The following is a 10,271-nucleotide window of genomic DNA, read 5'->3' as shown; positions in this document are numbered from 1 at the left end:
TCAATCCCAGGATTCTGGGATCATGACCCGAGCCAAAGGCAGATGCTTAACGACTGAGCCACCCAGGTGTCCCTGAAATGAGTCTCCTGTAGATAGCATATAGCTGGGTCTTGGCACTTTTATTTATTTTTTTAAAAGATTTTATTTATTTATCCATTCATTCATGCATTCATTCATTCATTCATTCATGAGAGACAGAGAGAGAGGCAGAGAAGCAGACTCCCCACAGAGCAGGGAGCCCGATGTGGGGCTCGATCCCAGGACCCTGGGATCACGACCTGAGCTGAAGGCAGATGCTTAACTGACTGAGCCAATCAGGCGCCCCAGGTCTTGTTTTTTTGTTTTTGGGTTTTTTTTTTTAAACCACCATATGTCTTTTGAGTGGAGCATTTAGCCCATCTACATTTAAAGTAATTGTTGAGAGGTATGTGCTTATTGCCATTTTGTTGTTTTCTTGTTTTTGTACTTTTCCGTGTTCCTTCTTTCTTTGTGATTGGTGAGTTTCTATAGTGTTTAGCTTTCTTTTTGTTTCTTTTTTGGGTATCTATTATAGGTTTTGAGTCCCTGGTTACCACAAGGTTCATATATAATATCCTAAGTAAATGGCAGCATATTCTAACTTGATGGTCATTTAATGTCAAACACATTCTTTGAAATCATCTTTTTTTTTTACTCCCTCCTCCAGGTTTTACTGTATATGCTGTCATATTTCACATCTTTTATTCATAATTTTCCTACCTCTATAGTCATTTCTTTTCCCCTTGAAGAAGTTCCTTTAACATTTCTTGTAAGGCCAGTTTGGTTGTGATAAACTCTAATGTCTGTCTGTCTGGGAAACTCTCTCTCCTTCAAAAATGAATGATAATCTTCCTGGATTACAGGGTTTTTTCCTTTTAGCACTTTGAATATATCATACCACTCAATTCTGGTCTGCAAAGTTTCTGCTGAAAAATCAGCTGATACCCTTAGAAGGTTTCCCTCATACATAATGTTTTGCTTTTCTCTTGCCACTTATAAAATTCTTTTATCTTTAACTTTGGCATTTTAATTTTTATGTATTATAGCATGGACCTCCTTGGGTTCATCTTGTTTGGAACTCTCGTGCTTCTTGAACCTGGGTATCTATTTCCTTCCCTAGGTTAGGGAAGTTTTCAGCTGTTTTTTCTTCAGATAAGTTTTCTGCCCCTTTCTCTCTTCTTCTGGGACCAATATAATGTAAACTTTTTTTCATTTGACGTTGTCCAAGAGATCCTTAACCTACCTTCATTTTAATTTTTTTAAATTTCCCACCTACCCTCTTTTATTTCTCTACACATAAAGCATTTCACAAAACCTGAAGCAGAGGGGTCATAAAAATTCTTTTTTTCTTTTTGCCATTCACCTTCAGTGATTCCCATTATCCTGTCTTCCAGATTGCTGATCCGTTCTTCTGCATCCTCTCTCTAATCTGTTGATTCCCTTTAGTGTATTTTTCATTTCAGTTATTGTATTCTTCAACTGTGATTGGTTCTTTTTTATGTTTTCTCTTTTTTGAAGGTCTCACTGAGTTGTTCTACTCTTCTTTCCAGCCCAGTGAACATCTTCACAGTTATTACTTTAAATTTTTTGTCAGGCATATTGTTCATCTCTGATTCACTTAGTTCTTTTTCTATGGTTTTGTTGTGTTGTTTTTTTTTTTTTTAAAGATTTTATTTATTTGAGAGAGAGAGAATGAGAGACAGAGAGCATGGGAGGGAGGGGGGGTCAGAGGGAGAAGCAGACTCCCTGCCGAGCAGGGAGCCCAATGCGGGACTCGATCCTGGGACTCCAGGATCATGACCTGAACCGAAGGCAGTCGCTTAACCAACTGAGCCACCCAGGTGCCCTGTTGTGTTCTTTCTTTTGGAGTATATTTCTCTGTCTCCCCATTGTGCTTGACATTCTGTGCTTGTTTCTACGAGTTAAGCAGAACAGCTACTTCTCCTAAACTTTAAGGAATGGTTTCATGTATGGTCACCCCTGTAGACTGTGTGTACTTGGTGACTTTCACTGGATGGCTGGAACTGTGGCTTGCATGGGCTGGGGATTGTGGAGTACTCTGTTCTGGGGCTGCCCTGGCCAGATGGCTGGGACTGAAGTGGACATACACTGGGGTGTTCCTGAGGCACTCCACATAGAGTGTTCCCTGGCAGGAAAGCTGATATAAGTGCAAAGTGAGGTGTCCTGGGACCCTACGCACAGAAGGCCCCTTGGTAGGATAGCAGAAGCTGAGTGGGTGTAAACCAGAACTCCGCACAGATGATGCCTTGCAGGAGTGGCTAGTATGTTGCGGTGGGGTAGTGGCCAGAGGGGAGTTTGGGGTGCCCTGCACTTGGGACACTCTGCTAGGACAGCCAAAGCTAAACTTGGTGCGAGCCAATGTGGTTTCTGGGCTCTCTGTGCAAAACGTGCCATGGCAGGATGGCTGAAGTTAAGTGGTTATAAGCTGGAGTGTCTCAGTGTGCTTAGAGCATGGGGTGCCCTGGCTGAGGCAAGCGCAGGCAGCAGCGTGGTGGGGCACTCCATGCAGGATGTGGCCTGGCAGGGTGGCTGCAGCCACAGTAGACATGCGCTGGGGATTCCCAAGGTACTCCACACCAAGGCACCCTACCAGGGCAGCTAGATCCAAGGCAGATGCCAGCCAGGAGTCTCCGAAGCTGTCTATTGCCAGGGGTGCTCTAGCAAAGAAACCGAAGCTGACTTGGTGAGGGCCTGGAGTGTTGCAGGGTCCAATGTGCCTGTATCACCCCAGTGCAAGGCTGGGGCTGCAGTGCATGTTAACCAGGGGTGTCCTGGTGTGCACTGCCCAGTGGCTGCCCTGGTGGGATAACTTGGACTAGTGTGGGCCATGAGCCTGTGGCTTACTGAGGCATCAGGCTACAGGCTAGTTAAGGTACCTGTACCATTGACTGGTCCGTGCTTTCCGTGTGGAGGGGGAGCATAGATCATGTCCATCATCAGCCCTTCCCACCAGGGGAAAGTTCCCAGCAGCTCCCTCGTTATTTGGTGGAGTTCTAGGAGTGGCTCCATGCTGCTTGTTCTTTCAAACCAGAGCTTTTTTTTTCTGTTCCTCAGTGCAACCAGGGCTGGTGTGGGCTAGGGATCCCCAGTGTTCTCTGAGGCAGCATGCCTGTTAGGGTGCCCAGGCTCTATTCCTGTTCATGTTTTTAAGCTGGAGGGGGAGTGTAAACCAAGTCCTCCAGTCCCTCCCACCTGTAGTTTTCCAGCAGTCCCCCACCCCCACCACCATTTGGTGGAGTTCTAGGGCTGGCTTTTTTATATGCTAGTTGCTCTTAAACGGTGGCCTTTTTTTCTCCTGTGCCCCAGTGCATCCAGGGCTGGTGTGAGCGAGGGGACCTGGCCTGAAGTGGCAGGCCAGCTATGGTGTCCAGACCCTGCTCCCATCTGCACTTTCAAGGTGGAGGGAGGAATGTAAACCTCCAGTCCCTCTGACCCCACCCCCCACAATTGTCCCAGCAGCTTTTCTGCCATTTGGCAGAGTTGTGGGGCTGGCTCTTTTATAACCTAGCTGCTCTTTTAAACCTGTGCCCAAGGATAGATGGACGAATCTGTTCCCACTCGCTCAGTTCTATCCCTCCCCACTGCAGTTCACAGCAGTGGGGATGGGAGTTCCGTACATTACCATGTCTCCCATCTCTCTTGCTGTTCTCTTTTGCCATTCTATATTTTGTTGTGTAGAAGCTGTTCAGTCAGCCCTCAGTTCTTCTTTAGGAGGAACTGCACTATAAATAGGTATAATTTGGTGTGTTCTCTGGATGAGGGGAGGTCAAGGTCTTACTTCACCATCTTAGACCAGAACGCTCCTCTTCAATTTTGAATGATAAACTTGCCAGGTAGTATATAGTTGGTTGTATGTGTTTTTTTCTTTTCAGCACTTCAAATACATTGCACCATTCCCTTTGGCCTGAAAAGTATCTCCTGGGGGAAAAAAAATCAGCTGATAATCTAATCTTATGGGGGTTTCCTTATACATAATGAGTTGCTTTTCTCTTGCTGTTTTTAAGATTCTCTTTATCTTTAATTTTTGACATTTTAATTATGTGTCCTGGTGTAGATCTCTTTGCATTCATCTTGAGACTCTTTATGCTTCCTGGCCTTGGTGTTTCATTTGCCAGGTTAGGGAATTTTTCAGCTATTATTTCTTCAAGTAAGGTTTCTGCCCTTTCTCTCTTCTTCTGGGACCCTTATAATGTGAATGTTAGTATATCTGACATTGTCCCAGAGGTCCCTTAAACTATCTTCATTTTTAAAAATTTTTTTTCTTTTTGCTGTTCAGTTTGCAAGATTTCCTCTATCCTGTCTTCCAGATTGCTGACCTATTCTTCTGTATCATCTGCTATTTATTCCCTCCATTTTTCATTTGTTATTGTATTCTTCAGCTCTGATTGGTACTTCCTTATATTTTCTATCTCTTTAAGTTCTCACTGTGTGCATCCATTCTTCTCCTGAGTACAAAAACCATCTTTATGACTATTACTTTGAACTCCTTATTAGGTTCACTGCTTATCGCTATTTTTATGAGGTTTTGTCTCATTCTTTCATTTGAAACATATTTTTCTGTCTCCTCATTTTGCCTCTTTGTTTCTATGTATTAGGCAGTTCAGCTACAGCTCCCAGACTTGAAGGAATGGCCTTAGGTGGAGATGCCCTATGGGGCCCTGAAGTGCAATCCTCCCTGGCCACTAGAGCCAGGTGCTCCAGGGATATCCAGTTTGTGGGTTTTGTGCACTCTCTTGTCCTGGTGGAACCTTACTGCTGCATATGTGCTGGTAGGTAGGGCTGGCCCTCAGCCTGGCTGAAACTGCTGTGGGCATGCTGGTAAGCAGGGTTATAATCCTGTTGGCTGCAAGGCCTAGCCAAAGTGCAGGATTGTGTGGGGCTCTCAGCAGCCTATGCCCTCTGGCATTAGCAGTCTATAGGGAGGATTAAAGAATGGCACCTGCCACAGCAGAATCATCAGGGCAGAACAAGAGAGCAAAAATAACTTCCACCAGTGTCTCAGTCCCCAGGGAAAGGCCCAGGTTCCTTTTGCCTTTCCAACAGATGCTCCAAGATTAGTAAGTGAATCTCCTTCATGTATGATCTATGCACTTTTGATCTGGTGTTTTTCTACTGGTTTCCAGGCCAAGTGAATCTGTGTAAGCCCTTTAAGAGTAAGTTTTTCTTTATCTACATTTCTGTAGTTTCCCTAGACATATTCCCTGTTGGTTTTCAAAGCGAGGTGTTTTGATCTCTTCTCTCTCCTGAATCTCTTGTTCCTCTGATAAAAGTTCTGTACCTTTGAGATACCTCCCAACCATGGAACACCACACCTGGGGTGTGTTTTTTCCCCATCTCGTTCATCCAGTTTCTAGTTCAGAGGGAGTTATTCCCATGTGTAGTCATAGATTTGTTGTGTTCACTGGAGGAAATAAGCTCGGGATCTTCCCATGCTGCCATCTTGAACCATCCTACTTTTAGCTCTTAAATTTGAGTCATTGGTCAATTCCAAGTTATTTTTATATACGGAGTCAGTCAAGTGTCCACTTTTAATTCTTGTATGTGTACTTAGCCAGTAGTCCCAGCACCATTTCTTAAAGAGACTATTTGTTCCCCCATTGAATGGTCTTGGTATCATCATCAAAAATCAATAGAATATAGATGTTTGGGTTTATTTCTAGATTCTCAACTCTCTTCCACTGGTCCCTATGTCTTTCCTTACCTCAGTACCACACTGTTTTGATTACTGTAGCTTGGAAGTTAAGTAGTGAAGTTGCAATGTGAATCTTCCAACTTTGCTTTTCCTTTTCAGTATTGTTTTGGCTATTTGGGGCTGGTGAAATTCTATATGATTTTGAGGATCAGCTTTTCCAGTTTGCAAAGGAAAACTGAATTTTAATAGGAATTGCGTTGAATCTGTACATCACTTTGGGGAATGTTGATATCTTACCAGTTGTTATAAACTGAACTGTGTCTCCAAAACTCATATGTTGAAGCCTTAACCCATCATGTGACTGTATTTGGAGATGGGGCCTGTAAGGAGTCATTTAAAGTCAAATGAAGGCATAAGGGTGGGGCCCTAATCCAATAGGAATAATGTTCTTCTAAGAAGAGACACCAGGAAAGCACACATTCAGAGAAAAGGCCATGTGAGGACACTTCAAGAAAGTGGCCATCTGCATGTCAAGAAGAAAGACGTCAGGAAAAATCTGCCAACACCCTGATCTTGGATATCCAGCCTCCAGAACTGTGAGAAATGAATTTGTTTTTTTAAGCCATCCAGTCTGTGGTATTTTTCTATGGTAGCCCTAGCACACTACTACAGTATTATGTCTTCCAATCCATGAAAATGAAATGTCTACATTGAATTATGACTAAAGTTTTGTTCAGCAATTTTTGAAGTTTTCATTTCCTTAAATTCATTCCTAGTTTTTTTATTCTTTTGGATGCTATTATAAATAGAATCATAGTCTTAACTTCCTTTGGGGATTGTTAATTGTTGGTGAATACAAACACAATTGATTTTTATGTGCTGATCCTGTACCCTATATTTTGCTCAATTTGTTAGCTCTAATAGCTAGTTTTCTTGTGTGGATATCTTAGGCTTTTCTATATTTAGAATCATGTCATCTACAAACAGAGCTAGTTTTCCTTCATCCTTTCCAATTGGAATGCTTTTTATTTATTTTTCTTGATTAATTTTTCTGGCTACAACTTTCAGTACCAAACTGAGTATCAGTGGTAAAAGCTGACATTCTTGTTTTGATCCTAATGTTAAGGAGAAAAATTTCAGTCTTTCACTACTGGGAATGATGTTAGCTGTGGGTTTTTCATAAATGCCCTTTATCATGTTAAGGAAATTCCCTTTTTTTCCTAGTTTGCTAAGCACTGTTATCCTGAAAAGGTATTGACTTTTTTCAAATGCTGCTTCTACATCAATTGAGAGGATGATGTGGGGTTTTCCCCCTTTGTTCTATTAATGCAGTGTGTTATGTAGATTTATTTTCATATGTTGAACCACCTTGCATTCCTGGCATAAATCCCACTTGATCATGCTGTGTAATCCCTTTAATGTGCTACTGGATATGATTTGCTAATATTTTGTTCAGGATTTTTGTATCTGTGGCCATGGAGATATTCATCAGTAGTTTTCATATCTAGTGGTATTTTTGTCTGGCTTTGGAATCAGGATAAGGCTGGCTTCACAGAAGGTTAGGAAGCATTCCCTCCTCTTCTTTTGCAACAGTTTGAGTAGGATTGGTGTTACATTTCTTTAAATGTTTAAAATTCACTGATGATGCCATCTAGTTCTTCTTTTTTGGGGGTCTTGAGATTCAATCTTTTGTTATAGGTCACTTTAGATTTTCTATTTCTTTTGAGTCAATCTTGGTAATTTCTGTGTATGTAGAGTTTTGTTTTGTTTTGTTTTGTTTTAAAGATTTTATTTATTCATTTAACAGAGAGAGACACAGCGAGAGAGGGAACACAAGCAGGGGGAGTGGGAGAGGGAGAAGCAGGCTTCCCACTGAGCAGGGAGCCCGATGTGGGGCTTGATCCCAGGACACTGGGATCATGACCCGAGCCGAAGGCAGATGCTTAACGACTGAGCCACCCAGGTGCCCCTGTTTTGTTTTGTTTTTAAAGATTTTATTTATTTATTTGACAGAGACACAGCAAGAGAGGGAACACAAGCAGGGGGAGTGGGAGAGGGAGAAGCAGGCTTCCTGCGGAACAGGGAGCCTGATGTGGGGCTCGATCCCAGGACCCTGGGATCATAACCTGAGCTGAAGACAGATGCTTAACTGAGCCACCCAGGTGCCCCTAGAGTTTTATACATTTAATCTACATTATTTAATTTGAGGTACAATTGTTTTTCACCTAAAATCCTTTTAAATTTTTGTAAGGGTGGTAACGTTCTCACACTTTTATTTCCAATTTTAATTATTTGCATTGTCTCTTTTTTTCTTAAGCAGTTTGTCTAAAGTTTATCAATTTTGTTGATCATTTCAAAGAACCAATTTTTGGTTTCATTGATTCTCTATATTTTTTTATTCTATATATTTTTTATCTCTGTTTTAATCTATTTTCTTCCTTCCTCCAGCTATGGATTTAGTTTGCTCCTCATTTTCTAATTCATTAAGATGTAAAGTTAGGTTGACATTTTCTTTTTTTTTAAGTAGGAATTTACAGCTGTAAATTTCCTTCTGAATTTTGTTTCCATTGTACTTCATCTCAAAGTATTTTCTAATTTACACAGTGATTTCTTTGACTAACCAGTTAAGAGTATGTCATTTAATTCCCACATATTTGTGAAATTTACAGTTTTCCTTCTATTGTTGATGCCAAGCTTCATTCTGTTGGTCAGAGAAAATACTTTGTAGTCTTTTGTTTTAAATAAGAATTGCAATGTTCATGTGAATTTGAGAAGAATTTGTATCTGCTGTTGTTGGGTGGAGTGTCCAAATATATCAGTTAGGGTTATTTGGGTTTTAGTATTGTTAAAGTCCTCCAGTTACTTAGGATCTTCTGTCTATGTTTTAAGTAAGGTATTTAGGTCTCCAACTATTGTGGAACTATTTCTCCCTTCAATTCTGCCCATGTTTACTTCATATATTTTGAGTGCCTGGTGCATATATCTTTGAACTGACCCTTTCATCATTATTGTAACAATTTAAACCTAAAACACATTTTGTATACTAATATAGCTACCCCAGAACTCTTCTGGTTATTTGCATGGAATATCTTTTTCCATAATTTAACGTTGTATCTACTAGTGTCTTGGGTCTAAAATGAGTCTCTTCTGTGCAGTATATAGTTGCATTGTTTTTTCTTTCATTTTTTTAATCCGTTTTGACTCTTGTTTTTTAATTTGTTCATTTACATTTAAAATGATTACTGATAATGCAGGACTCATTCTGCTGTTTTACTGTTTTCCATATGTCATGATTTTTGTCCCTCAACTCTTCTAATACCTTCTTTTTCTAGTGTGACATTTTTATTCCCTTTCCTTTTTAATACATTATTTTCTTAGAGGTTACTGTGGGGATTACAGTTAACATTCTAACTTTATGCCAATCTACTTTGAATTAATGCCAAATTAGTTCAGTAGCTCCTATCCACCTGTCCCAAATTTTTATAATTTTGCAAATCACATCTTTATATATCATGTGCCCATTGATATAGATTTAGAATTATTGTTTTATGCATTTGTCTTCTAATCATGTAGGAAACAAAAAGAGATAAACCAGAAATACAATAATACTAGCTTTCATATGTACACCTATGTAGTTAACCTTTGTTGGTAAACTTTATTTCTTTGTATGACTTTGAGTTACTGTCTCATGTCCTTTTATTTCAGCCTTTAGAACTCCTTTTAGCATTTCTTGCAGGGCAGGTCTAGTAGAGACAAATTCTCTTGCCCTTTGTTTATCTAGAAATATATTAATTTTTCCTTCATTTTCAAAGGGCAGTTTTGCCAATACACACTTGGTTGGAAGGACTTTTTCCCCCCATTGCCTTCTAGCCCATGTGATTTCTCATGAGAAAGTAGCTGTTAATTTTATTGACAATCCCTTGTCTGTGACAAGTCCCTCCTCTCTTGCTGCTTTCAAGATATTCTCTTTGTCTTTCAATCACTTTATTTTACGTGTTTCAGTGTGGACCTTGGAGATTATCTTCCTTGAAGTTCATTGAGTTTCTTGGATGTGTAGTTTTAGGTCTTTCATGAAATTTGGGATGCTCACTATTATTCACTTATATGAATGGCAGTTGATGACCTCAGCTGGTGCATTTGACAACACCACCTATATATGACCCCAGGTTGGCTTTGTTTTTTAATACTATGGTGGTTGGGTTCCAATATGGAGCATCCCAAGATTGAGTGTTCCAAGACAACTAGGCAGAAGCTACAGGCTTCTTATAACCTCGCTTCAAAAGTAAAAGAACATTAATTTTGCCATATTCTATTGGTCAGCCAAACCATAAAGAACATCCCAGATTCAGGAGGTAAGGAATTAGATATTTCTCCACAATAAGAAAAATGTCAAATGACTCCTGGCTTATTTTTAATCCATCATAGGTAATTTGTTGATTCCAGAAGAGTCATTTCCAGAGCAAGCAAATGACAGAGAAGAAATGTCAAGGATAGGTCTCCCATTATCCTGCATGGGAAGGGCAGGATTTGGGAGCATCCTACACCTGTACTAGTGGGAGGAAAAGCCCTGCATGGGTGAAAAAAAATATCCTGCCTCCCC

The sequence above is a fragment of the Mirounga leonina genome, unplaced genomic scaffold, assembly GCF_011800145.1.
Source record: "Mirounga leonina isolate KUSES-001 unplaced genomic scaffold, KU_Mleo_1.0 Mir_177, whole genome shotgun sequence".
NCBI lineage: Eukaryota > Metazoa > Chordata > Mammalia > Carnivora > Phocidae > Mirounga > Mirounga leonina.
This window is presented reverse-complemented; position numbering follows the sequence as displayed.